A 27,149-nucleotide genomic window follows, 5' to 3' on the forward strand; every position below is an offset into this window, starting at 1 on the left:
TCCCAAACTATGGAACAGCCTGCCGGAGGATCTGAGAGGAGCTGATGGAGATATTGAGACTTTTAAACGTAAACTAAAAACGTATTTATTCAGTCTGGCTTTTATGTAGGGTTTAACAATTTTAATACCTACCTTTTAATATAATATTGATTTAAATGTTGCTTTATTATTTTAGTAATTTTAACTGTTATCTTATTCTATTTTTATGTATTTATTCATTCATTTATTTAATTTTATTTATCTACTCAGTTTTATTGATATTTTTCAGCCTTAGTTTTATTCCTTACCTTTTAAATCTATTTATTTTAACTATTTTTATTTCTTAAATTTGATGCTTTAACTTATTTTAATTACACATGTTTTATTTTGGTGTGCATTGGTCTCTATTTTATTTTATTTTTATGTTGTTCTTATTTTTAATTTGTATTTTTATTAGTTTTATTATTATCATTATTATTATCTTCCACTAAAATGTCTTAGCATTGTTTCATTTCTGCTTCTTTCTTGTTTTCAATCGCTGCAAAGCACTTTGGGTTGCATTTTATTTGTATGAAAGGTGCTCTATAAATAAAGCTTGATTGATTGATTGATTATTTTTAACTTTTCTTTCCACTCCTACTTATTTTATTAATTTTACTGTATTTATTTTCTTTCTTTCTTTCTTTCAATGGTCTTTTTATTGAACAACACTCGCGACAAAACACAAAAGCACATGACAATTGACATACAGAAAGAAATAGCCACAGAATAGTTACAAACTATAAGGTAATGATCAGTTAGTCAAATAGACCAAAAAAAAAAAAAACCCAAAAAACAAAGAAACAAAAAAAACAAACAAAACAAAAGAACAAAACAAAAAAAAAACAACAGGACACAAACAAACAATCAGTTGTACAGTTCAGTTTTTATAAAAAAGAAAAAAGGCCAGGCTGCGTTTAGCACGCCATCACAATTGAACAGTGATTAATGTATAGTAGTAAAAGCTGACGAAAAAACAATTAGAAGGCAGAGAATGCACTGATTTAAATAAATAAATAAATAAATAAAATTATTAATAATAATATATTAAATTAAATTAAATTAAAAAATAAAAAAAATAAAAAAAACGTGCCTGAGGCTACTCAGAAACAGCTGTTGTGGGTTTCTCAAAGTATATCAGGAAAGGGCGCCAAACTTTGGAAAATGTATTTTCTGTTCCTCGTGTGGTCAAACGGATTTTCTCCAGATTTAAACAACTCATTGTGATGGAATTCAGCAACAAACTGGACACTGGACGCAGAAGACTCAGGAGACTCTGACGGCTTACGTTGAAATAGTTCATGTAGAACTTGGCCAAGGAGAAATAACATAACAGTACACAGGCAGGAGAGTGCAGAGCAATGCCAAGTCAGTTCTGACAGACAAAACCCTTGGCATGGTATTTATTCCCTCTGAAGACGACACTAAAGTTAGATAACCATGTTTGGAAAATAGGAACACAACAAGTGGGAAGAAGACCTGTGCTCTAGTTCTGGAGACAGTAAGTCGGCCATAACACATAGATAAAGACAGGAGCAGGGGGAGAGACCTTGACTACTACCCTGACACGATCTCGCCCAGATGACATAGGAAACAAGTTACTCTAAACATGACATTTAGACTGAAAGAATACAATAGTTAAACATTCTTATATACATATATATAAGACTATGAAAATTCCACGACACTCATCATATCTCTGATCCAGTGTGAAAGAGAGGGAGGAGTGGAATCTCTCCATCTAAGTAAAATTACCCGGCGAGCCAGCAAAGAAGAGAAGGCCAAAAATTCAAGTTTTGTTTTTGGTAAATCATCGTCTGGTGATATACCAAAGAGAGCAGTCAAAGGGTTTGGAACAATTTGGTAGTTAAGGATTTCTGAGATGGTTTGAAAATAAGATGTTGTGGATATGGGACTCCACACCTCACTCTTATATACTCACAATTGTCACTATTTACTCAATCACATTCATTTACTTAATCATATTATATCATATTAATTTTACTCATATAGCCAAATATACTAATCATCACGAGTGGTTAGATACATATATAGCGTGTACTGAAACCATGCAGCTTGGCACCACGGAGAACTGAGACCTGTACAGTATTGAGGCCTCGGTCACCCTGAACATCTGAGAGAGTGGAAAAGTACTGAGAACCAAAGAACGCCATGACTGCATGTCTGGATAGCGGAAAACCATAACAACAAGAAGGACCTGAAGGTCGTAGTCACAACGACATATCAAAAGTAAGACGTAATGTAGCCAAAAACAGGAACCAGGGCCTTGGGAGAATTCCATGCATTTTAAGTGAACGATGGGAGCCGGCTCCTGACTGGGAGCCGTTTTTGTTTTTTCTCTCGTCTTTTTCTGTTTAAGCCTAACGTGATTGGTCAAGACATGGTGGCGTCTTGACCAATCACGTGTCTACATTGAGCAGAACGGGGAGGGGAGGGGTTACAGACACACACAGCACAGTGAGCACACCAACAGGAGGAAGACGAGAGGGAGAATTTGCGCTACAGACAGAGAACGCACTGGAAAGGTGAGAAAACGAGTGACTGCAGGAAACACAGTAAACTTTAATTACTTAGACTTTATTTATTTGTTTTTCTCATATTCTTATTCACATATACTCAATTGAATGATCATGGAATAATTGGACACCCCCCCCCTCCCCCTCCCTAGTCCCCCCCCCCTCCCCCTCCCTAGTCCCCCCCCCCATCAGGATGTAAAGTCAGGGTTCAAAATATATCACTGAAATCAAAAACAACAGTACCAACCTATCGCAACCATTGAAAAGAAAAAAGAAAAGACTGCCTAGTTGACCAAAACCTCATCTAGAGGCAGGTACCCCCTTATCCGTGTCAACATATATCTGCCTGCACAGACATGCACAAGCACAGGCACGTCCACACAAGTGCACACATATACATTGCCCAGAGACACACAAGCATACATACATATACATCTACACGGGCGCACACATTGACCCACATGTCAAAATACACACCAACAATACAAAATTGACCAAACACAATTGGAGGGGAGGCCGCTATACACAAACTTCTGTCGGGTCAACACAGCGTCATGAAAAGGTGAGCAAAATGTTACAGCACGCAGTCTCTTACTGTTACTGATGCAATACACAGCTACCTAAGTACAAAAATAGCCACACCCCTTATGGTAGCACTACGCTTTGGACATGTGAAAGAAATAGTGACCAAGTTTTGTTGTATTTCTCAACTGACCCTCGTAGGGAGTGCCTCATTTTTTCTAGTTTTAGGAACATAATCAGGTCATGAATCCACCGAGATAAGGCTGGGGAGGTCTTACTCTTCCAATTGAGCAGAATGAGACGGCGGGCTATCAGAGATGCAAAAGCAATTGCATCTCTGTAAGGCTGAAAGATCTTTATACCACCTTCCACCACACCAAAAATCGCAGTTAGAAAGTTGGGGTGAATAGCTTCTCCACCAATTGCTGAGAGTGAACTGAAGACTGAAGTCCAAAAATTGGCTAATGATGGACATGACCAAAACATGTGGCCCAGGGTGACTGGAGAGAATTGACATCTGGGACACACTGGGTCCACGTTTGTATAAAACTTTGCAAGTTTATCATTTGAGTAGTGAAGCCGGTGCACTACTTTGAACTGTATTACTCCATGCCGGATACAGAAAGATGAGGTATGTATACGTGAAATTATGTCTCCCCAAGTTTTGTCTGAAATTAGTTCTCCAATGTCTGAAACACAGTAAACTTTAGACACAGTTCAATGGCATAGACTGTTTAAAGGCAGAGTGTAGACTGTGCAAGGTGACAGTGTCATCAATCAGGGTACACAAAAAATCTGCAAAGGTACATTAAAACTGTCTGTGAAGGATCTCAGTCATCCAAGTCATGGTATTAGAACTGTTTATCCATCAGTGCAAGAAGTGAAGAATAAAGACAGTGAAGGGAACCTGCTGTTAATGAAGGGGTTTAAAAGTTTATAATTCAGAATGCTGACGAAGACCAGAAAGAGAGCCCACATCACACCAATTTTAAAGTCTCTGCATTGGCTTCCAGTATCTTTTAGAATAGATTTTAAGATTATTTTATTGGTTTTTAAATCTCTTAATGGTCTTGGCCCTTCTTATTTATCAGATTTGCTTTTATCATATGAGCCAGTGAGAGCCCTCAGGTCTTCAGGTAGTGGACTTTTAATGTTACCAAAAGTAAAAACTAAGACCCACGGTGAGGCAGCTTTTTATTATTACGGCCCACGTCTGTGGAACACCCTGCCTGAGGATCTGAGGGCTGCCCAGAGCATAAATATTTTTAAAGGCAAACTCAAGACCGACCTTTTTAGTCTAGCTTTTAACTAAGTTTTATTTTTATTCTTAACAGTTGTATCTATTTATTTATTTATTATCTATTTCAAATTTAGTCACTTTTATTCTACTTATTTATTTATTTTAAGTCTCACATCTGATTTTCTTTTAATGGTTTAATATTTTAGTCTTTTATTATCTTAGAAATGTATTTTACTTTGGTGATTTTAATTTCCTGTTTTGAGTTTTAACATCTTATTTTACCTCCAGTGTTTCCTCATTAAGATGACATGAGAGCGTTTCCTCAGTTCGTTCAGCAAATTTTTATTTTTATTTTTATTTATTTATTTATTTTTATTTTATTTATTTTAGTGTTTTTATTACTATTGTTGCATATTGTGTTGTTAGCCTTAGGATTATGGGGTGGGTTCGGGGTCGGGGCTGGGGCTGGGATCTTAATTTATTCTATTTTAAGCTGTTTTTCTTGTACAGCACTTTGTGTTACAATGTCATTGTATGAAAAGCGCTTTATAAATAAAGTCTGATTGATTGATTGATAAATAATAAATATACAATCAGAGATTGGACCTTTTTGTCTAATTGCGATGGGTCTTGTTTTTGTACTTTATAAATATTTTTTTTAGAACACTACTCCGTGTTGAGTATATAAATAAAGCCTTAAAGGTGACATATCACGCTTTTTTCATCAATATATATTGGTCTAAGAGGTCCCAAAAACATGTATTTAAAGTTTATGCTCAAAAAAACACTTTGAAATCAGATTTTGGCATGCCTGAAAAGTCCTTTTCTTCATTCCTCATCAGAACAGTCTGTTTTCCCTCTGACCACGCCCCCTCAGGAAGTGGATGTGCCTCGGCTCTCCGGCACGTTGATCTAATGTTTACATGTTGGCTGAATATACACGGCTGCTCAGAGATCACGTTACTTCAACCCTCTGAATCTGATCCTGACGGAGAGGCGCCTGTAGCAGGACCTTTCTGAAGGATTGGTCATAGATTTAGTGTTTCTTGTTGTTTTATTTATCAGTATGTAGACGTGTGTCTTGGTACACAGCTACGAACATGTAGCTATGTGGCTATGCTAACTAGCGCTAGCACTTATCCATGATAAATCATCCACTAGATCTTCAAATCTGCAGACGTGGGGAGTAAAACCGACCTCTGCCAGAAAGGCAGCAGGGCCTTTTATGAAGGATTGGTCACAGATTTAGTGTTTCTTGTTGTTTTATTTGTCAGTATGTCGACGTGTGTCTTGGTACACAGCTACAGCTACAGCTATGAACATATAGCTATGTGGCTATGCTAATTAGCGCTAGCACTTATCCATGACAAATAAAAATCATCCACTAGATCTTCAAATCTGCAGACGTGGGGAGTAAAACCGACCTTTGCGTTTATTAAGAAAGCCTACAACTAGCATGCCTCCCTCCTAAGCTCCTTGTTAGCACATATGTGTGCAGGTAATGAAAAACGGAGGAGGGGATTCAGTATTATTTTATACAGTCTATGGGCTGAACAAGCTCCGAGCTCTGACTCCGTGACAGACCGGATATTGTTGTTACGTAACAAAAACACGGAAGTCTGAAACGGCTGGTTTCACACACATTTACAGAAAGGTGGAGAAATCAGAACAGGGGCAGAATGGATTTTTTTCATTCTTGGGGGGTTTGTAGACAGTATGTATGTTTGTATGCCAGGGACACATATTTCAAGTAAAGAACCATTAAAAAGTCAATTTTGCATGATATGTCACCTTTAATAATAATAATAAACATTTGATGTAATGTATGTTTTTTACATTAGTTATTTATTTTACATATAGGCCTAATTTTACATTATTTTGCGTCATACATTAATGCAAACAAGAAAAAATCTGAGGAGCCACTTGGGAGCCGAAAGAGCCGGCTCTTTGTAGTGAGCCGAGCCAAAAGAACCGACTCTCTAAAAAGAGCCGGAATTCCCATCACTATTCAGTATCCCAGAAATTAAGGGGGGGGGCAGGTGGCAGACCACACGTAGCTGAGGTGCATTGGTGAATGATGAGAGAACGTTATCCTTGAGGGTAGACAGGAATGTGCGTGCGCTAACTGTCACGTTTCAGGACAACTTCTCAGGCCTGGAGGAGTATGATGGGAGTCAGAACGAGGAGGACGTGGACGCGCCTCGGGCCAATGAGGGGGAGGCAACGCCCTCAAATTATGCACAATTCAAATTCATCCTATGTGTTAATAAATACTGGGTCAGGGGAAAAAGTAGTCAGTTCAGACTTCGCGAACTGAACAGCACTGTTGTTGATCAGGGACACGATAGTCAGACCCAGAGCTCTGTACACTTTGCAATTTCTACTGGTGTTTAGAATAAAGCTGATTTTTGAAAACTTCAATACCTCCTCCTATTTTCTTCATCAAACGAACACGCGAGGACCAGGCATTCAGAGAGGTCCTCCAACAATGTCCAAAATGTAGTCAAGGTGGGACATGACCAGTACATGTGCAAAAGTGAGCCAGGGGCGACTTTACATTTATCACAAGTGGGGTCAACATCAGGGTAAATACGAGCTAATTCGGTTTTAGAAATATGAATTTGATGAACTACTTTAAATTGTAAAAGAGCATGTAGAAGAGGAGTGTATGCGTTTCAGAGCTGACTCCCATGTCTTGTACTGTATTTATTTTAATTTGAAGTATTTTATTTATAATCAGATGAGATATTACTTTATTGATCCTGGGGGAGGGGATTCAGTTGTTACAGCAACCTGGACATAAGTACAATCAAGAAGAAGTTTCAATAAGTAAAAATGAAATAAAATAAAGAAGGTTACAAATGGAATTTTAAATCAAATAGCTGTAATTACAGCCATTTTATACTGCCTTTTATAATTTTAACATTGCTGTTGTTTTCTGTCTCTGTTAGTCTGTGAAGCACTTTAGGCTGCATGTCTTTATGCATGAAAGGTGCTTTAAAAATAAAGTTGAGTTGAGTTAATGCTTTTTATAATTATTTAAAAATGTGTCTGCAGTCGTGCAAGTCATGAAAACATTTCAACATGATTTTAGAATTTTAAAAACGAACTAAACTTTATTACTTGACCTTTTCCTTCTGTTGTTGAATTTATTTTTTATTTACATTAATGTTATAAATGATGTCACTGTTACTATTCACTTCCTTTATCACTATGAATACAATATTCCCTGTAGTTATCATACAGAGATCTATGCTGAGGTGGGGTGGGGTGTCGCCATACCTCCTTTTATTTTATATATTCTTTGTTTTACTTTATGATATGCCCTGTCTTATCCCACACTTTTGATATTTCATTGTGCTGCATACCCAGAGGAAAATGTTCCTGCTCAAGGCTTTCTCTTCTAAGTATCTGGAGACAAAATTGAGATTCTCACTTCAGCCTCATTTAAGTTTCAAATTGTTCTCATTAGTTTCTCCTAAAATTCACTAGGAGAAATAGTTGAGACCATGACATGAGTCTTATTTGAGACTTAAATGAGAGATCTCATTAATGGCTCATTTTCTTCTTTTTTAAAATATATTTTTGGCCTTTTTGCCTTTATTTGACAGGACAGCTGAAGAGAGACAGGAAATGTGGGGAGTAGTGAGCGGGGGGCAGGCATGCAGGAAATGGTCGACCGTCCGGGAATCAAACCAGCGACCCCTACGACGAGGACTGTAGCCTCTGTATGTGGGGCGCTTAGACCGCTAGGCTACCAGACAATTGAGAGAGCTCCCTGATTTCTCCACCTGAGCTCAAAAGGAGTCACAACACTTGAGAAATACCTGAGAATCATTTCAGATTCTGACCAGATCTCCTTTTGAACTGAAAGGGAGACTAAGCTGAGACTTTTTACAACTTTTTTTTTCTGGAGGCAAGAATGAGAAACAGGAGACATAAGCTATAGTCTCATTTAGCTTTCAAACAGATCTCATTGTTGTCTAGGAGACAGAAATGAAACACTTTTGAGATCTCCTCTCTACATTTCTTTTCCTATGGGTATCTTTAAAAACATTTTTTTTTTAATTTCAGGGTTCACACACGTCCTGGAAAAACAAAAAAACAGTTGACCAGTTTTTCCAGTACTGGAAAACACCTGGAAAATTAATCCAAAATGACTGTGTGTGATCTAAAAAGGTTAAAAAAAAACACATTTGTGGCCATTTTTGTCATTCAGATCTATTTATGTCAATTAATGCACTCATCCTCTGATTATTATTATTCTTTATTTATTTCAGGAAGGCAGCTTCCAGATTCCTTTGCTGGTTTTGTTTTTTACTTTGCTAATTTAATATTTTTTGAGATAAGAGAAAGCTGAGATGTTGCCCATCATTGTTACTTGGTTGCACTAATACAGTGAAGTTCTTTACAGCTGTGGTTGCATTATTCTATAATTAATTTACCATCATTTTAAAGCATGCAAGAGATGATTTCATGGATCGCCATAGACTGAACGTCTTCAATGTAGACTTCCACTGAGAGGAACATATTAGACTATTTAGGAACTAAATTAGGAACTCAATTTAGACTGTCATACCAGCTTGATCATCACTGAAAATGTCCTTGAAATGTCCTGGATAATGATCTCTGGAAAAGAGTGGGAACCCTGCATTAAGATCTATTTATGTCAATTAATGCACTCATCCTCTGATTATTATTATTCTTTATTTATTTCAGTAAGGCAGCTTCCAGATTCCTTTGCTGGTTTTGTTTTTTTCTTAGCTAATTTTATAATGTTTGAGAAAATAGAAAGCTGAGAGAAGAGTTGCCCATTATTGTTGCTTGGTTGTACTAATAAAGTGAAGTGCTGTACATCTGTGGTTGCATTATTCTATAATCAATTTACCATCATTTTGTAAGAGATGATTTCATGGATCTCCATAGACTGCATGTCTTCAATGTAGACTTCCACTGAGAGGAACATATTAGACTATTTAGGAACTAAATTAGGAACTCAATTTAGACTATCATACCAGCTGGATCATCACTGGAAATGTCCTGGAAAATGATCTCTGGAAAAGAGTGGGAACCCTGAACCTGGTCACTGAAATCTGAGTGAACCTGTGAGGGGTCTTGTAATCATTTTGGAGTCATAGTTTTTTTTTTTTTTAAATGACCCTGCTACTTAATATTTTTGTGTGTGTATTTGAATTTGTATGTGTGTGTTGTTCATGCTAAAAGTGCATCAACCATTAAACTGTTTCTAAATTCAATGTGCAAAAATGATGAAGAAAGTAAGAACAGGAGAAAAGGGATTAATACTAAGAGTCTTAATTCAATTTAAACAGAAAATCATTTTCCCACACACACACACACACACACACACACACAAACACACACTGTTCGGTATGTTGTAGCCGTATATGTTTTCATCTAACGAATGTTTCGTGTACGAAGTTTAAGTTACTCAAGAAACCTGGTCACTGAAATCTGAGTGAACCTGTGAGGGGTCTTTTTATCATTTTGGAGTCTTAGTTATTTTTAAATGACCCTGCTGCTTAATTTATGTGTGTGTGTATATGAATTTGTGTGTGTGTGTGTGTGTGTGTGTGTGTTCATGCTAATAGTGCATTTACCATGAAACTGTTTCTAAATTCAAGGTGCAAAAATGATGAAGAATGTAAGAACAGGAGAAGAACTAATGGAAAGGGATTAATACTAAGAGTCTTAATTTAATTTAAATAGAAAATCATTTTCCCACACACACACACACACACACACACACACACACACACACACACACTCAATCCAAGCACCGTACCTTGGGGGACCGGGCCTTTGGCATAGCCGCCCCCACCCTCTGGAACTCTCTCCCCCCACACATCCGTGCTTCTGACTCACTTCATACATTTAAGAAACAGTTAAAAACTTACCTTTTCAAACAGGCATTCCCCACACATTCATTTTTCCACCTCTTCCCTTGTCGTCTGTTTGACTTGTATGTCTTTATTTGTATTTATTTATTTACTTGTAAAGCGTCTTTGAGTTATTTAAAAGCACTATATAAAACGTAGGTATTATTATTATATTATTATTATTCCTCTGTATGTTGCTGTTTCAGACGTATTCGTGTACGAAGTTTATGTTACTCAAGAAACCTGGTCACTGAAATCTGAGTGAACCTGTGAGGGGTCTTTTAATCATTTTGGAGTCATAGTTTTAAAAAAAAAGAGTGACCCTGCTAATTAATTTTTTGTGTGTGTGTGTGTGTATATGAATTTGTATGTGTGTGTTGTTCATGCTAAAAGAAAGTAAGAACAGGAGGAGAAATAATGGATAGGGCTTAGACTGCCATACCAGCTTGATCATCACTATTTATGTCAATTAATGCACTCATCCTCTGATTATTATTATTCTTTATTTATTTCAGTAAGGTAGCTTCCAGATTCCTTTGCTGGTTTTGTTTTTTACTTTGCTAATTTTATAATGTTTGAGAAAATAGAAAGCTGAGATGAGAGTTGCCCATCATTGTTACTTGGTTGCACTAATAAAGTGAAGTGCTGTCCATCTGTGGTTGCATTGTTCTATAATTAATTTACCATCATTTTAAAGCATGCAAGAGATGATTTCATGGATCTCCATAGACTGAACGTCTTCAATGTAGACTTCCACTGAGAGGAACATATTAGACTATTTTTACTATATTTAGGAACTAAATTAGGAACTCAATTTAGACTGTCATACCAGCTTGATCATCACTGAAAATGTCCTGGAAAATGATCTCTGGAAAAGAGTGGGAACCCTGAACCTGGTCACTGAAATCTGAGTGAACCTGTGAGGGGTCTTTTTATCATTTTGGAGTCATAGTTTAAAAAAAAAAGAATGACCCTGCTAATTTATTTTTTTTGTGTGTGTGTGTGTGTATGAATTTGTGTGTGTGTTGTTCATGCTAAAAGAAAGTAAGAACAGGAGGAGAAATAATGGATAGGGCTTAGACTGCCATACCAGCTTGATCATCACTGAAAATGATCTCTGGTAAAGAGTGGGAACCCTGATTATTTCTGTGTTGCGATATAAAGCGTCCTCTCAGCAGCTCCACGTTCTGAAACATCATCAGAGCTGCTGCAGTACAAAGATTAGTGATTTCTGGGGCTGAGATTTCACACAGGCAGACAGAGAACAAAAGCTCTGCTAATTCATTTAAAAACCCAAAACAAAATCCAGATAGAAATCCTCCCTGGTGTTTCCTCCTGCAGGTAACAAGAAATGAAAATGATTCGCTGCATGTGTGTGGATGTTTGGAGTCTTTGAAGTAATATTCAAGTCTCTGCAAACTCAGAGCGAGCGCCGCAAAGTTTTTACGATGTCGTCGATCTAGTTCGGTGACCGAACACGAAACGTGCCAGCATAACATAAAGAACCTCTCCAGACCTGCAACACATTGGACGCTATTTTGTTTATAACCCAGGCCACAGCTGGGGCAGCCTCTTAAAAGCAGCTGGGACTCTGGGGAAAACGCTGAGGACCATATTTGTAAAGTTTTCCCTCCACATGCCCTCAATTTGTGTTTTGGAAATGTATCACTAAATGATGATAGTCTCTAAACCCCGGATATATCCATGTGTCCTCCCTGTGCCATCCCATCGTTCAGCGCAATTTCCTGAAGTGCTCGAACATGACAAGATAAGGATCAAAAATATCCATGGTGCTTACCTGAGGGTCCCGGGACCAGCTGTCCGTCAGTCTGTCACGCTCTGTAGTTTGCTTTCTCTCTTCTTTTCTATACTTTGCTTCACTCTGTGCTCCTTTTTTCTGCCTCGCTTTTACGATCCTATTGGTTCACACGTCCTCCTCTCTCTTCTTCTGTCCTCCCCTCCCTCCCTTAATGCACACTTCACCTCTGATTCAGTCGCCTTTGTTTTCCCTCAAACTATCCTATCGCCTCTGTCTGTCTGTCTGTCTGTCTGTCTGTCTGTCTGTCTGTCTGTCTGTTCTCCCTTCCCTTCACTTATCCCTGCTTTAGTAGGACTACTTTGTCCGGCTGCTGATAATGAAGACATTCTGGGAGGTTTGTTCCGGAGGCGGGATCAGTGCTGCAGTGGGTTGGGGAGTGGGGAAAGGTCAGGTTTTTTTTTTGGGGAGGATGGAGAGAGAGAGGAAAAAATGTGAAGCAGACCCTGTGCAGTGAGGTGTTGCGTGTGACACCTCCAAACACGTCAGAGGCCGATGGCGGTATTACAAAAGAATCCCACTCACCCCTTTTCCCCTTCACCTGTCAGAGCTGTCTGCTTTCACTCGGACTGCGGGATGTGATGTGCTTTTAAACACCAGCGAGCTCTCTAAAACCCTCTGTGCATGCTCCTACATTTCCCAGAATGCATCTCAATGTACAGCATAAGCTCCCAATTACTGTCAGTGAGTTTAACTCTGACGAGGAGAGCAAGAGAGCGGGTTTACTTGCACACCAGGGCCCTGTGAGCGAAAAGGAAGAACTACTAGAAATGTTAGCATGCTCAAATCTACAGGGTGTGTTGTTTATGATGCTTGAGCACAAAGTACATTTCAGGCTGATCTACTGTGCTGCAGGAACCTCTGCAAACAGATGTTAGAGCAGGATGAGCTGGGGGGGGGGGGAGTGGTTAGCTTCAGCTGTCAGAAACCAGGGGTTCAAGACTCAGTCTGAGGGGCCCGTCTCAACCCGCTTCTGGTTCAGCATCCCCCTTTAGTTCTTTTTTCAAGAGGAGGGGAGGAGTGGAGTTTGGAGGGAGGGGTTTTAGGACTGAAGGACAGGCGGGGGTAGGCACATGGAACGTCTCTGAGGAGGCGCAGGTGAGGGAGCAGGGGGAGTTGTTGCCCTCCTCTGGAACCTGAACCTGGGATATTTTCACTGTCAAAAGTTTCTGGTGCAAAGTTTTAGTGTCTGGTGTTTTTTTTTAGGAGCCTCTGGTTGTGTGCTGGAGAATAGTCCAAATGGAGAGTAACAGAATAAACACATGAGCTTAAACTGAGTCCAAGCTGTCATATGGCCACAATTTGGCTCTTTATGTTATGGATTGTAACCAGAACTGGACCCGAAAGCAAACTCAGGCAAAGATCAACTGTGAATATACAAGTCTTTTAATAATCAACCGAAATCAAACATGAAGAAGAGTTTTGAAGTTACAAAGTGTAAGTTGAATGAAATGAACACAAAGAAAAATGCAAATTTAATAAAGAAATCTCATTTATGTTGGGTTTTTAAAGAAGAAAATTAAACACAGGTGGGAAGTTTTTGTCTCCCTCCCAAAATTTCAGTTTTGGTATCACTTGATCTGCTTTTCACACAGTTGACCACAAGATACTACTGGACAGACTTGAAAACTGGGTGGGACTCTCTGGTGCAGTATTAAATTGGCTTAAGTCCTATTTAAATGACCGGGACTATTTTGTGTCTATAGGTAAATACACATCTGAGCGGATGAAAATCGTATGTGGAGTACCTCAGGGATCCATTCTGGGGCCTCTGCTATTCAACATCTACATGCTCCCCTTAGGTCAGATAATAAGAAACAACAAAATAAAATACCACAGCTATGCAGATGACACACACATTTACATCACCATATCACCAGGGGATTATAGTCCCATACAAACACTGAGTAAATGCATTGAACAAATCAATGACTGGACGAGACAGAACTTTCTTCAGTTCAACAAAGAAAAAACTGAAATGATTGTTTTTGGAGGAAGAAAGGTTAAAGGTTACTGCTCAGCAATCTGCACAGATTGAATGTTCAAACCAAGCCAGAAACCTTGGTGTAGTCTTAGACTCAGACCTTCATTTTAGCAGCCACATCAAGACCATTACAAAGTCCGCCTATTATCACCTTCAGAATATATCAAGGATTAAAGGACTTATGTCTCAGCAGGATGCAGAAAAACTCCTCCATGCATTTATCTTTAGCAGACTAGACTACTGTAACGGGGTCTTTACAGGACTCCCTAAAAAGTCCATCAGACGGCTGCAGCTCATACAGAATGCTGCTGCTCGAGTCCTAACAAGGACCAAGAATGTAGACCACATCACTCCAGTTCTTAGATCTCTACACTGGCTTCCTGTCTGTCAGAGAATAGACTTTAAAATCCTGCTGATGATTTATAAAGACCTGAATGGTTTAGGCTGATCTGCTACTACTTTATGAACCACCTGGACCTCTGAGGTCATCAGGTCCTGGTCTGCTTTCAGTCCCTAGAGTCAGAAGGAAACATGGTGAAGCAGCGTTTAGTCATTATGCTCCACATATCTGGAACACACTCCCTGAAAGCTGCAGGTCTGCTCCAACTCTCACCTCTTTAAATCAAAGACTAAGACTTTTTTATTTCCCACTGCCTTCCTATCTTAGATTATTTTAACTCACTTTAAATTAATATATTTCTAATTTTCCTTTTCTTTTCTGTTTTATTATATTTGTCATTTTAATTATGTTCTTTTATGCCTGTCTGAATGTCTCCAATGCTTTTAATGTTTTAATGTAAAGCACATTGAGTTGCCCTCGTGTTTGAAATGCGCTATACAAATAAAGCTGCCTTGCATTGCCTTGCATTGCCTTGCATTGCCTTGCATTGCCTTGCATTGCCTTGCATTGCCTTGCATTGCCTTGCATTGCCTTGCATTGCCTTGCATTGCCTTGCATTGCCTTGCATTGCCTTGCATTGCCTTGCATTGCCTTGCATTGCCTTGCATTGCCTTGCATTGCCTTGCATTGCCTTGCATTGCCTTGCATTGCCTTGCATTGCCTTGCATTGCCTTGCATTGCCTTGCATTGCCTTGCATTGCCTTGCATTGCCTTGCATTGCCTTGCATTGCCTTGCATTGCCTTGCATTGCCTTGCATTGCCTTGCATTGCCTTGGAGTCAGCCACGTGACAATGGCGGCTCTGCGTGAGGCAGGAGTGGCGTCCACCCTGTGGTAATGGCGCTGTGGGTACAGAGCGGAGCAGTCCCTCTCCCCAGAGGGAAACAGGAGCTCAGACAAAAGGCAGACAGGTTCAGCAGCAGACAGGGAAGCCATCAGCACGAGAGCAGGAAGCACGCACGGCAATCTCTGCAGCAAGACGGAAACACACACAAAGACAAGTTCAATGCTGAGGAGCCACGGACTCAGAGTACCACTGAAAACTGAAGTACGATCTGGCGATGAGTAGGAGGAAATCCAGAGGCTTCACCTGGTGCTGCCTGTTGACTGAAAACCCTGCCCACATTCACCCACAAGGAACAAACAAGGGGAAGAGACACAGGAGGAGGAGTAACAGACAGGGAAATGACAAAACACACACACAAAGAGGGAGAGGGGAGGCCATGACACTGGGTGCTTCTCAAAGCTCTAAACGTCCCTCCTCGCGTCTCTTCCTCGCGTCTCTTCCTCGTGTCTCTTCCTCGCGTCTTAGTCCCGCCCACCAGAGATGCGAGGAAATGAAACCAGAGGAGAGAGGAGATTTGTATTTAGAGAAATGAGACGTCCTCTCCTCCGGAGCGTCACGTGAAGCGACGTCGGTTTGTGATGACGGCTTTAACAGCTGTTTGTGTCTGCACACATGTTCACTGTGATAACTCTGATCAATATAAACAGCTGTTTAACAAACACCTGCACATGAAGAGAATCAGCTCTCTGTTTATTCCCATAGGAAAATAAAATGTAGAGAAGAGATCTCAAAAGTGTTTCATTTCTGTCTCCTAGACAACAATGAGATCTGTTTGAAAGCTAAATGAGACTATAGATTATGTCTCCTGTTTCTCATTCTTGCCTCCAGAAAAAAAAAGTTGTAAAAAGTCTCAGCTTAGTCTCCCTTTCAGTTCAAAAGGAGATCTGGTCAGAATCTGAAATGATTCTCAGGTATTTCTCAAGTGTTGTGACTCCTTTTGAGCTCAGGTGGAGAAATCAGGGAGCTCTCTCAATTGTCTCAATCTAACCTCATCCATTTGTTTTTGTCAGACTCAGTTTTTGGGTCTCAAGTTGAGCTCAGATGGAGCAAAGAAAGAGCCTGAGCTCATCTTTTCATCAACATGTATAGTGCCCTGCAAAATTAACATTTCAATGTACTTGTCCACAAAGTTACAATTCTCATTCAAACATTTGAACCACTTCAAGATCAGATATTTAGATGTGAAATGATCTCTTCTTTGACTTCACAGTCTGGTCCTTCCTTTACAAGTCTGTTTGGAACAAAACCACTTCACAAAGATTTAGTGGATTTGAGAGAAATTACAAAAGATAGAGATTTCATACAACAGGTATGACCGACCATTTATTTAAAATATGGGCCGCAAAAGGGCTGACCAGATTTATCCAGATTATTACAGTTGAAGGGATGGATTGGTGGAAGCACTGGTGGCCTAGTGGTCTAAGTGCCCCACATACAGAGGGTACAGTCATCGTCGGAGGGGTTGTCGGTTCAATTCCCGGCCGGTCGACCATTTCCTGCATGTCTTCCCCCGCTCACTACTCCCCACATTTCCTGTCTCTCTTCAGCTGTCCTGTCAAATAAAGACAAAAAAAGAAGAAAATGAGCCATTAATGAGATCTATCATTTAAGTCTCAAATAAGACTCATGTCATGGTCTCAACTATTTCTCCTGGTGAATTTTAGGAGAAACAAATGAGAACAATTTGAAACTTGAATGAGGCTGAAGTGAGAATCTCAGTTTTGTCTCCTGAGACTTAGAAGAGAAAGTCTTGAGCAGGAACATTTTCCTCTGGGTTCTGTCCTGAAGCATCACGGATCAATTCATCAGTAAAATGTCTCATTATTAAATTATTTATTACTTTAATGGAAAATAGAAACCATGCAACTCTTTTCAAACCCTGTGCTCATTAATGATCAGCCTCATATGAAACTGTATTAACCTGACTGGAAATATAACAAGTGTTTTTACTAACAGACAAACTTTACTGTCAGACTTCTCTTCATGAAGAAAACCAGAACAAACAGGGAAACTAACAGGAGGAAGAACTGATCATTAATATATATTCTATCAATGATGTTAGACTCTATTACTCTATTTCATTAGACAGTGAATCTGACAAAAACAATCAGATATAACATCCATCCTCTGTAATGTTGAATTTATGATTTTGTGTTCAGTATTTTGTTTTTAAAATTCACATCAGACACTTTTTAATCTCAGCTCATCAAATACAGACTGTTTAGAAACCGACGGATGTTTATGATCTGTTTCAGGGCACCCTTAATGACTGTTTTAAGGTCTGTTTCAGGGCACCCTTAGTGACTGTTTTAAGGTCTGTTTCAGGGCACCCTTAGTGACTGTTTCTGATCTGTTTCAGGGCACCCTTAATGACTGTTTTATGGTCTGTTTCAGGGCACCCTTAATGACTGTTTTAAGGTCTGTTTCAGGGCACCCTTAGTGACTGTTTTAAGGTCTGTTTCAGGGCACCCTTAGTGACTGTTTTAAGGTCTGTTTCAGGGCACCCTTAGTGACTGTTTCTGATCTGTTTCAGGGCACCCTTAATGACTGTTTTAAGGTCTGTTTCAAGGCACCCTTAGAGACTGTTTATGATCTGTTTCAGGGCACCCTTAGTGACTGTTTTAAGGTCTGTTTCAGGGCACCCTTAGTGACTGTTTTAAGGTCTGTTTCAGGGCACCCTTAATGACTGTTTTAAGGTCTGTTTCAGAGCACCCTTAGTGACTGTTTTAAGGTCTGTTTCAGGGCACCCTTAATGACTGTTTTAAGGTCTGTTTCAGGGCACCCTTAATGACTGTTTTAAGGTCTGTTTCAGGGCACCCTTAATGACTGTTTTAAGGTCTGTTTCAGGGCACCCTTAATGACGGTTTTAAGGTCTGTTTCAGGGCACCCTTAGTGACTGTTTTAAGGTCTGTTTCAGGGCACCCTTAGTGACTGTTTTAAGGTCTGTTTCAGGGCACCCTTAGTGACTGTTTTAAGGTCTGTTTCAGGGCACCCTTAATGACTGTTTTAAGGTCTGTTTCAGGGCACCCTTAGTGACTGTTTTAAGGTCTGTTTCAGGGCACCCTTAGTGACTGTTTTAAGGTCTGTTGCAGGGCACCCTTAGTGACTGTTTTAAGGTCTGTTTCAGGGCACCCTTAATGACTGTTTTAAGGTCTGTTTCAGGGCACCCTTAGTGACTGTTTTAAGGTCTGTTGCAGGGCACCCTTAGTGACTGTTTTAAGGTCTGTTTCAGGGCACCCTTAGTGACTGTTTTAAGGTCTGTTTCAAGGGCACCCTTAGTGACTGTTTTAAGGTCTGTTTCAGGGCACCCTTAATGACTGTTTTAAGGTCTGTTTCAGGGCACCCTTAGTGACTGTTTTAAGGTCTGTTTCAGGGCACCCTTAATGACTGTTTTAAGGTCTGTTTCAGGGCACCCTTAGTGACTGTTTTAAGGTCTGTTTCAGGGCACCCTTAGTGACTGTTTTAAGGTCTGTTTCAGGGCACCCTTAATGACTGTTTTAAGGTCTGTTTCAGGGCACCCTTAGAGACTGTTTATGATCTGTTTCAGGGCACCCTTAGTGACTGTTTTAAGGTCTGTTTCAGGGCACCCTTAGTGACTGTTTTAAGGTCTGTTTCAGGGCACCCTTAATGACTGTTTTAAGGTCTGTTTCAGGGCACCCTTAGTGACTGTTTTAAGGTCTGTTTCAGGGCACCCTTAATGACTGTTTTAAGATCTGTTTCAGGGCACCCTTAGAGACTGTTTTAAGGTCTGTTTCAGGGCACCCTTAGAGACTGTTTTAAGGTCTGTTTCAGGGCACCCTTAGTGACTGTTTATGATCTGTTTCAGGGCACCCTTAGAGACTGTTTTAAGGGCTTTTTCAGGGCACCCTTAGTGACTGTTTTAAGGTCTGTTTCAGGGCACCCTTAGAGACTGTTTTATGATCTGTTTCAGAGCACCCTTAATGACTGTTTATGATCTGTTTCAGAGCACCCTTAATGACTGTTTTAAGGTCTGTTTCAGGGCACCCTTAGAGACTGTTTTAAGGTCTGTTTCAGAGCACCTTTAATGACTGTTTTATGATCTGTTTCAGAGCACCCTTAATGACTGTTTATGATCTGTTTCAGGGCACCCTTAATGACTGTTTTAAGGTCTGTTTCAGGGCACCTTTAATGACTGTTTTAAGGTCTGTTTCAGGGCACCCTTAGTGACTGTTTTAAGGTCTGTTTCAGGGCACCCTTAGTGACTGTTTTAAGGTCTGTTTCAGGGCACCCTGAATGACTGTTTTAAGGTCTGTTTCAGGGCACCCTTAATGACTGTTTTAAGGTCTGTTTCAGGGCACCCTTAATGACTGTTTTAAGGTCTGTTTCAGGGCACCCTTAATGACTGTTTTAAGGTCTGTTTCAGAGCACCTTTAATGACTGTTTTATGATCTGTTTCAGAGCACCCTTAATGACTGTTTATGATCTGTTTCAGGGCACCCTTAATGACTGTTTTAAGGTCTGTTTCAGGGCACCTTTAATGACTGTTTTAAGGTCTGTTTCAGGGCACCCTTAGTGACTGTTTTAAGGTCTGTTTCAGGGCACCCTTAATGACTGTTTTAAGGTCTGTTTCAGGGCACCCTGAATGACTGTTTTAAGGTCTGTTTCAGGGCACCCTTAGTGACTGTTTATGATCTGTTTCAGGGCACCCTTAGAGACTGTTTTAAGGTCTGTTTCAGGGCACCCTTAATGACTGTTTTAAGGTCTGTTTCAGGGCACCCTTAGTGACTGTTTTAAGGTCTGTTTCGGGGCACCCTTAGTGACTGTTTTAAGGTCTGTTTCAGGGCACCCTTAATGACTGTTTTAAGTTCTGTTTCAGGGCACCCTTAATGACTGTTTTAAGGTCTGTTTCAGGGCACCCTTAATGACTGTTTTAAGGTCTGTTTCAGGGCACCCTTAATGACTGTTTTAAGGTCTGTTTCAGGGCACCCTAAATGACAGTTTTAAGGTCTGTTTCAGGGCACCCTTAATGACTGTTTTAAGGTCCGTCTTTTCTCTGTTATTAAACTCAGCTGATAGGATCAAAAATATCCCCCGATAAGAACACATTATGTATTGATTACCATCAGGACATAAAGATCATTTTAACCAGGAGAACAAAAAGTGGATCTAAATCTGAACACCAACCCCAGCTTTAAAGGACGATATCGGATCATTTAGAACGATGTGATCCTAAACAATTCCATGAGGAGTTAAAGTGGGATACAGGTTCTTTTTTAGATATTGCATGAAAGAACTTGGACTTAAATGCGACGGAGCGACGCCTAAAAGCAACTCGAGCTGCAAGACTTTCACATTTTCCATGCATCTTCTTCACAGTCACCTCTGGATAAACTGGCGGTCTCTTTAAGCTGCAGGATGTCCGGTCTCTGCTTCTGCTTTGCTTCATCCCCACAAACTCCCAGCATGCACCTGCAGGCTCTGCCTATAGGAGGTTTGAGAAAATGATGTCATCACTCCTTAATTTCTGCATGTGAAGTTAATCTGCGAGGACTGACGAGGTTCAGAGCCCAGGTCCATATAATGTGATGCACATGCTCTCCTGTTTTCACAGCACCATCAGTCTTAGCAGCATGTATTACTGCAGATCTCTGTTCTCACCTCCACACAGAGCTGAGGATCATTTATTATAAGCTTTACTTTTCCCCTGGATCCCCATCTCAGAATGTCTGTCCTCCCTCCTTTGTTTTAAAGCGTAACCAGACGGCTGAGCACACACTGACGGACACACAGCTCAGCACAAGGTCTGGGTGAGACTCTCCAGATCTCCTAATGGGACCTTTAAAGGTTGGTTACATCCTGACATCACTGATTGGAAGCAGCCAGAGTGCAGGTCCTCTGATCTGGAGTCTGTTCCCTCTTTTTTGAACACTTTTCCATGAAAACTGAAAATCATCCACTAGATCTTCAAATCTGCAGACGTGGGGAGTCAAACCGACCTTTCAATCTTTATTTGTATCGCGCCAAATCCCAACAAACATTATCTCAAGAAGCTTTTACAAACAGAGGAGGTCTAGACCACTCTATGTCAAATTATGAACAGAGACCCAACACCAAGACAGGATCAGACTCAGTCTGACCCCACCTTAATCCATCATGAGCATTGCACCTCACAGTATTTAGCAAGTTACAGTGGTGAGGAAAAACTTCCTTTAACAGGTAGAAACCTCCAGCAGGACCAGACTCATGTTAGACACACATCTGCTGAGACCGAAGTTGGGTCTGGAAAGACAGATAGAGGGGAGTAAGAGAGAGAGGTGATAGTGATGAGACGAGTCGTAGAAGCTGTTGCTGCTGGAGTCCAGATTGTCCGCAGCAGGAGGACGTCTACGGCAGCTCAGAGGAATCTACGAGACAAGGGAGCTCAGGGACTCCAGAAAGGTCTATGGTTAGTAACTTTAATGGGACAGGAAGAGTTAAAGTGAGAGATGAAGGGGTTGGGGGGAAGGGGGTGACTTTAGTGTTTCTTGTTGTTTTATTTGTCAGTATGTCGACGTGTGTCTTGGTACACAGCTACAGCTACAGCTACAGCTACAGCTACAGCTACAGCTACAGCTACAGCTACAGCTACAGCTACAGCTATGACATGTAGCTATGTAGCTATGCTAACTAGCACTAGCACTTTTCCATGATAAATAAAAATCATCCACTAGATCTTCAAATCTGCAGACGTGGGGAGTCAAAGCGACCTTTGTGTTTATTAAGACAGCCTACAACTAGCATGCCTCCCTCCTAAGCTCCTTGTTAGCACACATGTGTGCAGGGAATGAAAAACGGAGGAGGGGTTGAGTTGTATTTTATACAGTCTATGGGCTGAACAAGCTCCGAGCTCTGACTTCCTGTTACAGACCGGATGGCGTTGTGACGTATGAAAAACACTGAAAACTGAAACGGCTGGTTTCAGCACACATTTACAGAAAGGTGGAGAAATCAGAACAGGGGCAGAATGGATTCTTTGACTTTTCAGGGGGTTTGTAGACAGGGACACAGATTTCAGGTAGAGAACCATTAAAAAGTCAATTTTGCATGATATGTCACCTTTAAAACTCAGTTATTTAACATAAATTAAAAGTTTGTAGTAACAGAAATAAAATCTAAGGTTGTAAAATAGGTTTGCATACATTTAAGGGGGGGGGGGGGGAGTAAGCAGCTGGAGTAATATTCTTTGGGTGAAAGTCCTGAGCTAGCATTGTTGGTTTGTTTGTTTTTCTAACACCAGAAGCCCCTCACTAGGGATGGGCGGATCGATACCACGGGATTGATACTTTGATATTCACAAGCTACTCATTTGGTATTGATTCCTTTTAAAAAATATCGATATTATACAACTTGGGTGGCTGCATCAACTCCAAACGTTTTCATTCATTTGTGCCAAAAAAATCCTCGATATATTTAGCTGGCCCGTGCCCGTGTCACATGACTGTGGTGACTGAGGCCAGTGGCCCGTGTCACATGACTGTGGTGACTTGAGAACCTTGTGCGCAGCGGCGGGCGCACAGCCACACTTGTGCACACTTCTGCAACATGCATGCATCAACAACGAGAGCTTCAGAATGGAGAGAAAACGTAGCGCGGTGTGGTGTTATTTTTCACCCATGGACACGAGCACAGCAAGGTGCACCATTTGTGACAAGAAAGTGTCACACAGCGGCAATACCAGTAACCTTTTTAAACATTTAAAAACGACACACCCTGAAAGTTTTGAGGAGGCAGAAAAAAAGCAAGAAGAAGCCCGTTCATCAAAGTCTCCTGCGCCACCCTCTGTCCGACAGAAGACGTTGCAGGAAAGTTTTCAGGGAGGCAAAGCACATTATCCAGGTACAGGTGGCATTATTAGTAGTTATTACCTCTGCCAATGAAGTGGTGGAGGATATATTTTTGCCCTGTCTGTCTTAAATCATACATCATAATCTTAGAGAAAAAAAATATAACTATATTAGATAGATAGATAGATAGATAGATAGATAGATAGATGGATGGATGGATGGATGGATGGATGGATGGATGGATGGATGGATGGATGGATGGATGGATGGATGGATGGATGGATAGGTAGGTAGGTAGGTAGGTAGGTAGGTAGGTAGGTAGGTAGGTAGGTGGATGGATGGATGGATGGATGGATGGATGGATGGATGGATGGATGGATGGATGGATGGATGGATGGATGGATGGATGGATAGATAGATAAATAGATAGAAAGATAGATAGATAGATAGATAGATAGATAGATAGATAGATAGATAGATAGATAGATAGATAGATAGATAGATAGATGGGTGGGTGGGTGGGTGGGTGGATGGATGGATGGATGGATGGATGGATGGATAGGTAGGTAGGTAGGTAGGTAGGTAGGTGGATGGATGGATGGATGGATGGATGGATGGATAGGTGGGTGGGTGGGTGGGTGGGTGGGTGGATGGATAGATAGATGGATGGATGGATGGATGGATAGATAGATAGATAGATAGATGGATGGATGGATGGATGGATGGATGGATGGATGGATGGATGGATGGATGGATAGGTAGGTGGATGGATGGATGGATGGATGGATGGGTAGGTAGGTAGGTAGGTAGGTAGGTAGGTGGATGGATGGATGGATGGATGGATGGATGGATGGATGGATAGGTAGGTGGATGGATGGATGGATGGATGGATGGATGGATAGATAGATAGATAGATAGATAGATAGATAGATAGATAGATAGATAGATAGATAGATAGATAGATAGATAGATAGATAGATAGATAGATAGATAGATGGATGGATAGGTAGATAGATGGATGGATGGATGGATGGATAGATAGATAGATAGATAGATAGATAGATAGATAGATAGATAGATAGATAAATAGATAGATAGATAGATAGATAGATAGATAGATAGATAGATAGATAGATAGATAGATAGATAGATAGATAGATAGATAGATAGATACTTTATTAATCTCAAGGAGAAATTAAATTGTACTGATTTATTTTCTTTTGTAATACATTTGCTACTAATGGCTGGTATGTCTCATGTAATTTGTCTTTAAGTGTAATGATCCCTTTTCTAAAAATTACCATTACTTTGAAAAATCGCATACCCATTCAAGAAATTAAGGTATCGATATCGGTAAAATTTATTCAAAAAGTATTGGTATCGTATCGAATTGAAAAAGTCTGGTATCGCCCATGCCTACCCCTCACCAGTCCTAACTTGGTTACACGTGCAATAATTCAAAATCCATCCTCAAACCAGAATCATCTTTCCCTGACTCTCTCCATCTGTCCCTTTTCATGAGCAATGGTTCAAAGGTGAGTTCTCCAGCCCTGCGTTACAAGTTGTTCTTGTTTTCCAGCGTTTTACAACGTGACCAGAAAGCTTTCAATCACGTTACTCTCTGTTGAAGCAGTGTCGACAGGTTCTTGGAGGCTTGTTCCTCGTCTCCTCTGTGAACAGTCCTGCTCTTAAATAAAACTTGTGACAGTTCTGCTGCTCCTCCACCACCCTGAGAGTTCAGCTGGAATCTTGACGTGTAAGAAATGAAATGAAAACATTTCACAAAGTGGGACAGCAGCTTTGATTTACTCGCTTTCAGAGGAGAAAGGATCAGTTTGTTATTCCAGTTATCATCGGTCCCTGAAGGGTTCCTTAAATTTGTTCTCCACATGAAGGAAGAAAACACCGTCCAAACACACTGAGCTTCCTGGAACCCTGAGTATCTGCTCTTTGGGTTGGCTTCCGCGGGTCAGAGAGGGCTCAGGCGTGTGTTTAACTTGGGCTGGTTTCTTGAATCAGGCATGTTTTTAATGCAGAATATTTGTACACAGAAAACTGAATAATGTCACATTGCATGTTCTTAAAATGACCTGATTTTGCACTAAGCCTTGAAGGTTTACTTCTGCACAGATCTCCCTGGATCCTTGACGTTAGATTGAAGTAGTAAAAATCTCAAATATCCATCTTCAAAGCTTTAAAGCTTCAGTCAGTCTGACTCTCTTCCCTCACTCTCTGAAGTCTCCCGTCTGTTAAAGTTATATTACCTTCCAAGAGGGGCGGACAGGTCTCAGATTCCTGGGTCCGTTCTTCTCAGGTGTCTTTCAAACACGACAGAAAGGTCGAGCCAAACGGGAGCAGTATTCCTGCGTGACCTTTGACCTCTTCCCCTGGTGATTTTCTGGATCTTAAAGCAGAAGCTGCAGCGGGTGACCTTTGCTCTGCAGGCGAGTAGACCCCTGAGTGTGAGGACCAGTGTTATGTAGCTGACCTCTGACCTTTTACATGGAGCGATGGGAAAGTACTGTCTGTAGTGTTTTCCTTTCATAAGTTTTGGTTTGAGACGGTCCCAGAGACAAAGACAGTGAGTGACAAGAAGGTAGTCACATCAGGCAGTCTGTGTTTGGACAGTGCTTCAATCCATCAACCTTTATTTGTATCGCGCCAAATCACAACAAACATTATCTCAAGAAGCTTTTACAAACAGAGCAGGTCTAGACCACTCTATGTCAAATTATGAACAGAGACCCAACACCAAGACAGGATCAGACTCAGTCTGACCCCACCTTAATCCATCATGAGCATTACACCTCACAGTATTTATATATGCTTCCTCTAGGTAACATCATGAGGAAGCACTCTATTAATTTGCATTGTTATGCTGATGACACTCAGCTCTATCTATCAGTGAAGCCAGAAGAAACCAATCAGTTATCTAAATTAGAAGCTTGTCTAAAAGACATAAAGACCTGGATGACCAGAAATGTCTTACTGCTAAACTCAGGAAAAACTGAAGTGATTGTTATTGGCCCCAAACACCTCAGAGAGACTTTTTCTAATTATATAAGTACCTTAGACCAGTGATTTTCAACCACTGTGCCGTGGCACACTAGTGTGCCGTGACAGATCGTCAGATGTGCCGTGGGACATTATCAAATTTCACTTAATTAGTCCCAAAAAATATTATTCATATACTGCAAATAATTTGCCATGTAGTGTGTCTGTGCCTGCAGTGCAGTGACTGGCGGAGTATTTAAATACTTGTCCATGTCCTGACCTGCGCTACCCATCCACTGGGTGGCAATAAAGCACACTTATGACCTTGTTCATTTAAGACAATAGAATTAATGATGCGTGTGAGAGGTGTATGTAACAAGATGTAGGCGTAGAACAGCGATGGATAAATATTCAAAAAGAAAAAAGGAAAACTCCAAACTGGGCCCTGGACAAAACTCTAACTTGGATGAAGAGCGTAATATGGGTGGTTGAAAAGGCAACTTTTATGAGAAAAACTACATCTGTGTCTGCGAGAGCTCTGAAAGCTAGCTACTGAGTAGCTGCACTCGTAGCCAAATCAAAAAAGCCACACACTGGGGCAGGGACATTAATACTACCTGCAAAAGACATTGTAAATAAGATGCTTTGCCCTGACACAGTTAAAGAAGTAGCCAAAGTCCCTCTCTCAGATAAATAGATTCATATATTGAGAGACTAAATGTGTCATTTTGTAAAACTTTTGATTGGTGGTGTGACTCAGGATTTTTTTAATGTATGAAATGTGCCTTGGCTCAAAAAAGGTTGAAAAACACTGCCTTAGACGGCATTAGTCTGGTATCCAGCACCTCTGCTAGGAATCTAGGAGTCCTATTTGATCAAGATTTATCCTTCAAGTCCCAAATTCAGCAAATCTCAAGGTCAGCCTATTTTCACTTGCGCAATATTTCTAAAATTAGACACTTCCTGTCTCAGAGCGACGCAGAAAAACCAGTCCATGCATTTGTTACCTCCAGGTTAGATTACTGTAACTCCCTCTGATCAGGCTGCCCCAATAAGTCTCTAAAGACTCTTCAGCTAGTTCAAAACACTGCAGCTCGAGTACTGACTAGAA

This window comes from Notolabrus celidotus, chromosome 1, assembly GCF_009762535.1.
Source record: "Notolabrus celidotus isolate fNotCel1 chromosome 1, fNotCel1.pri, whole genome shotgun sequence".
Classification (NCBI taxonomy): domain Eukaryota; kingdom Metazoa; phylum Chordata; class Actinopteri; order Labriformes; family Labridae; genus Notolabrus; species Notolabrus celidotus.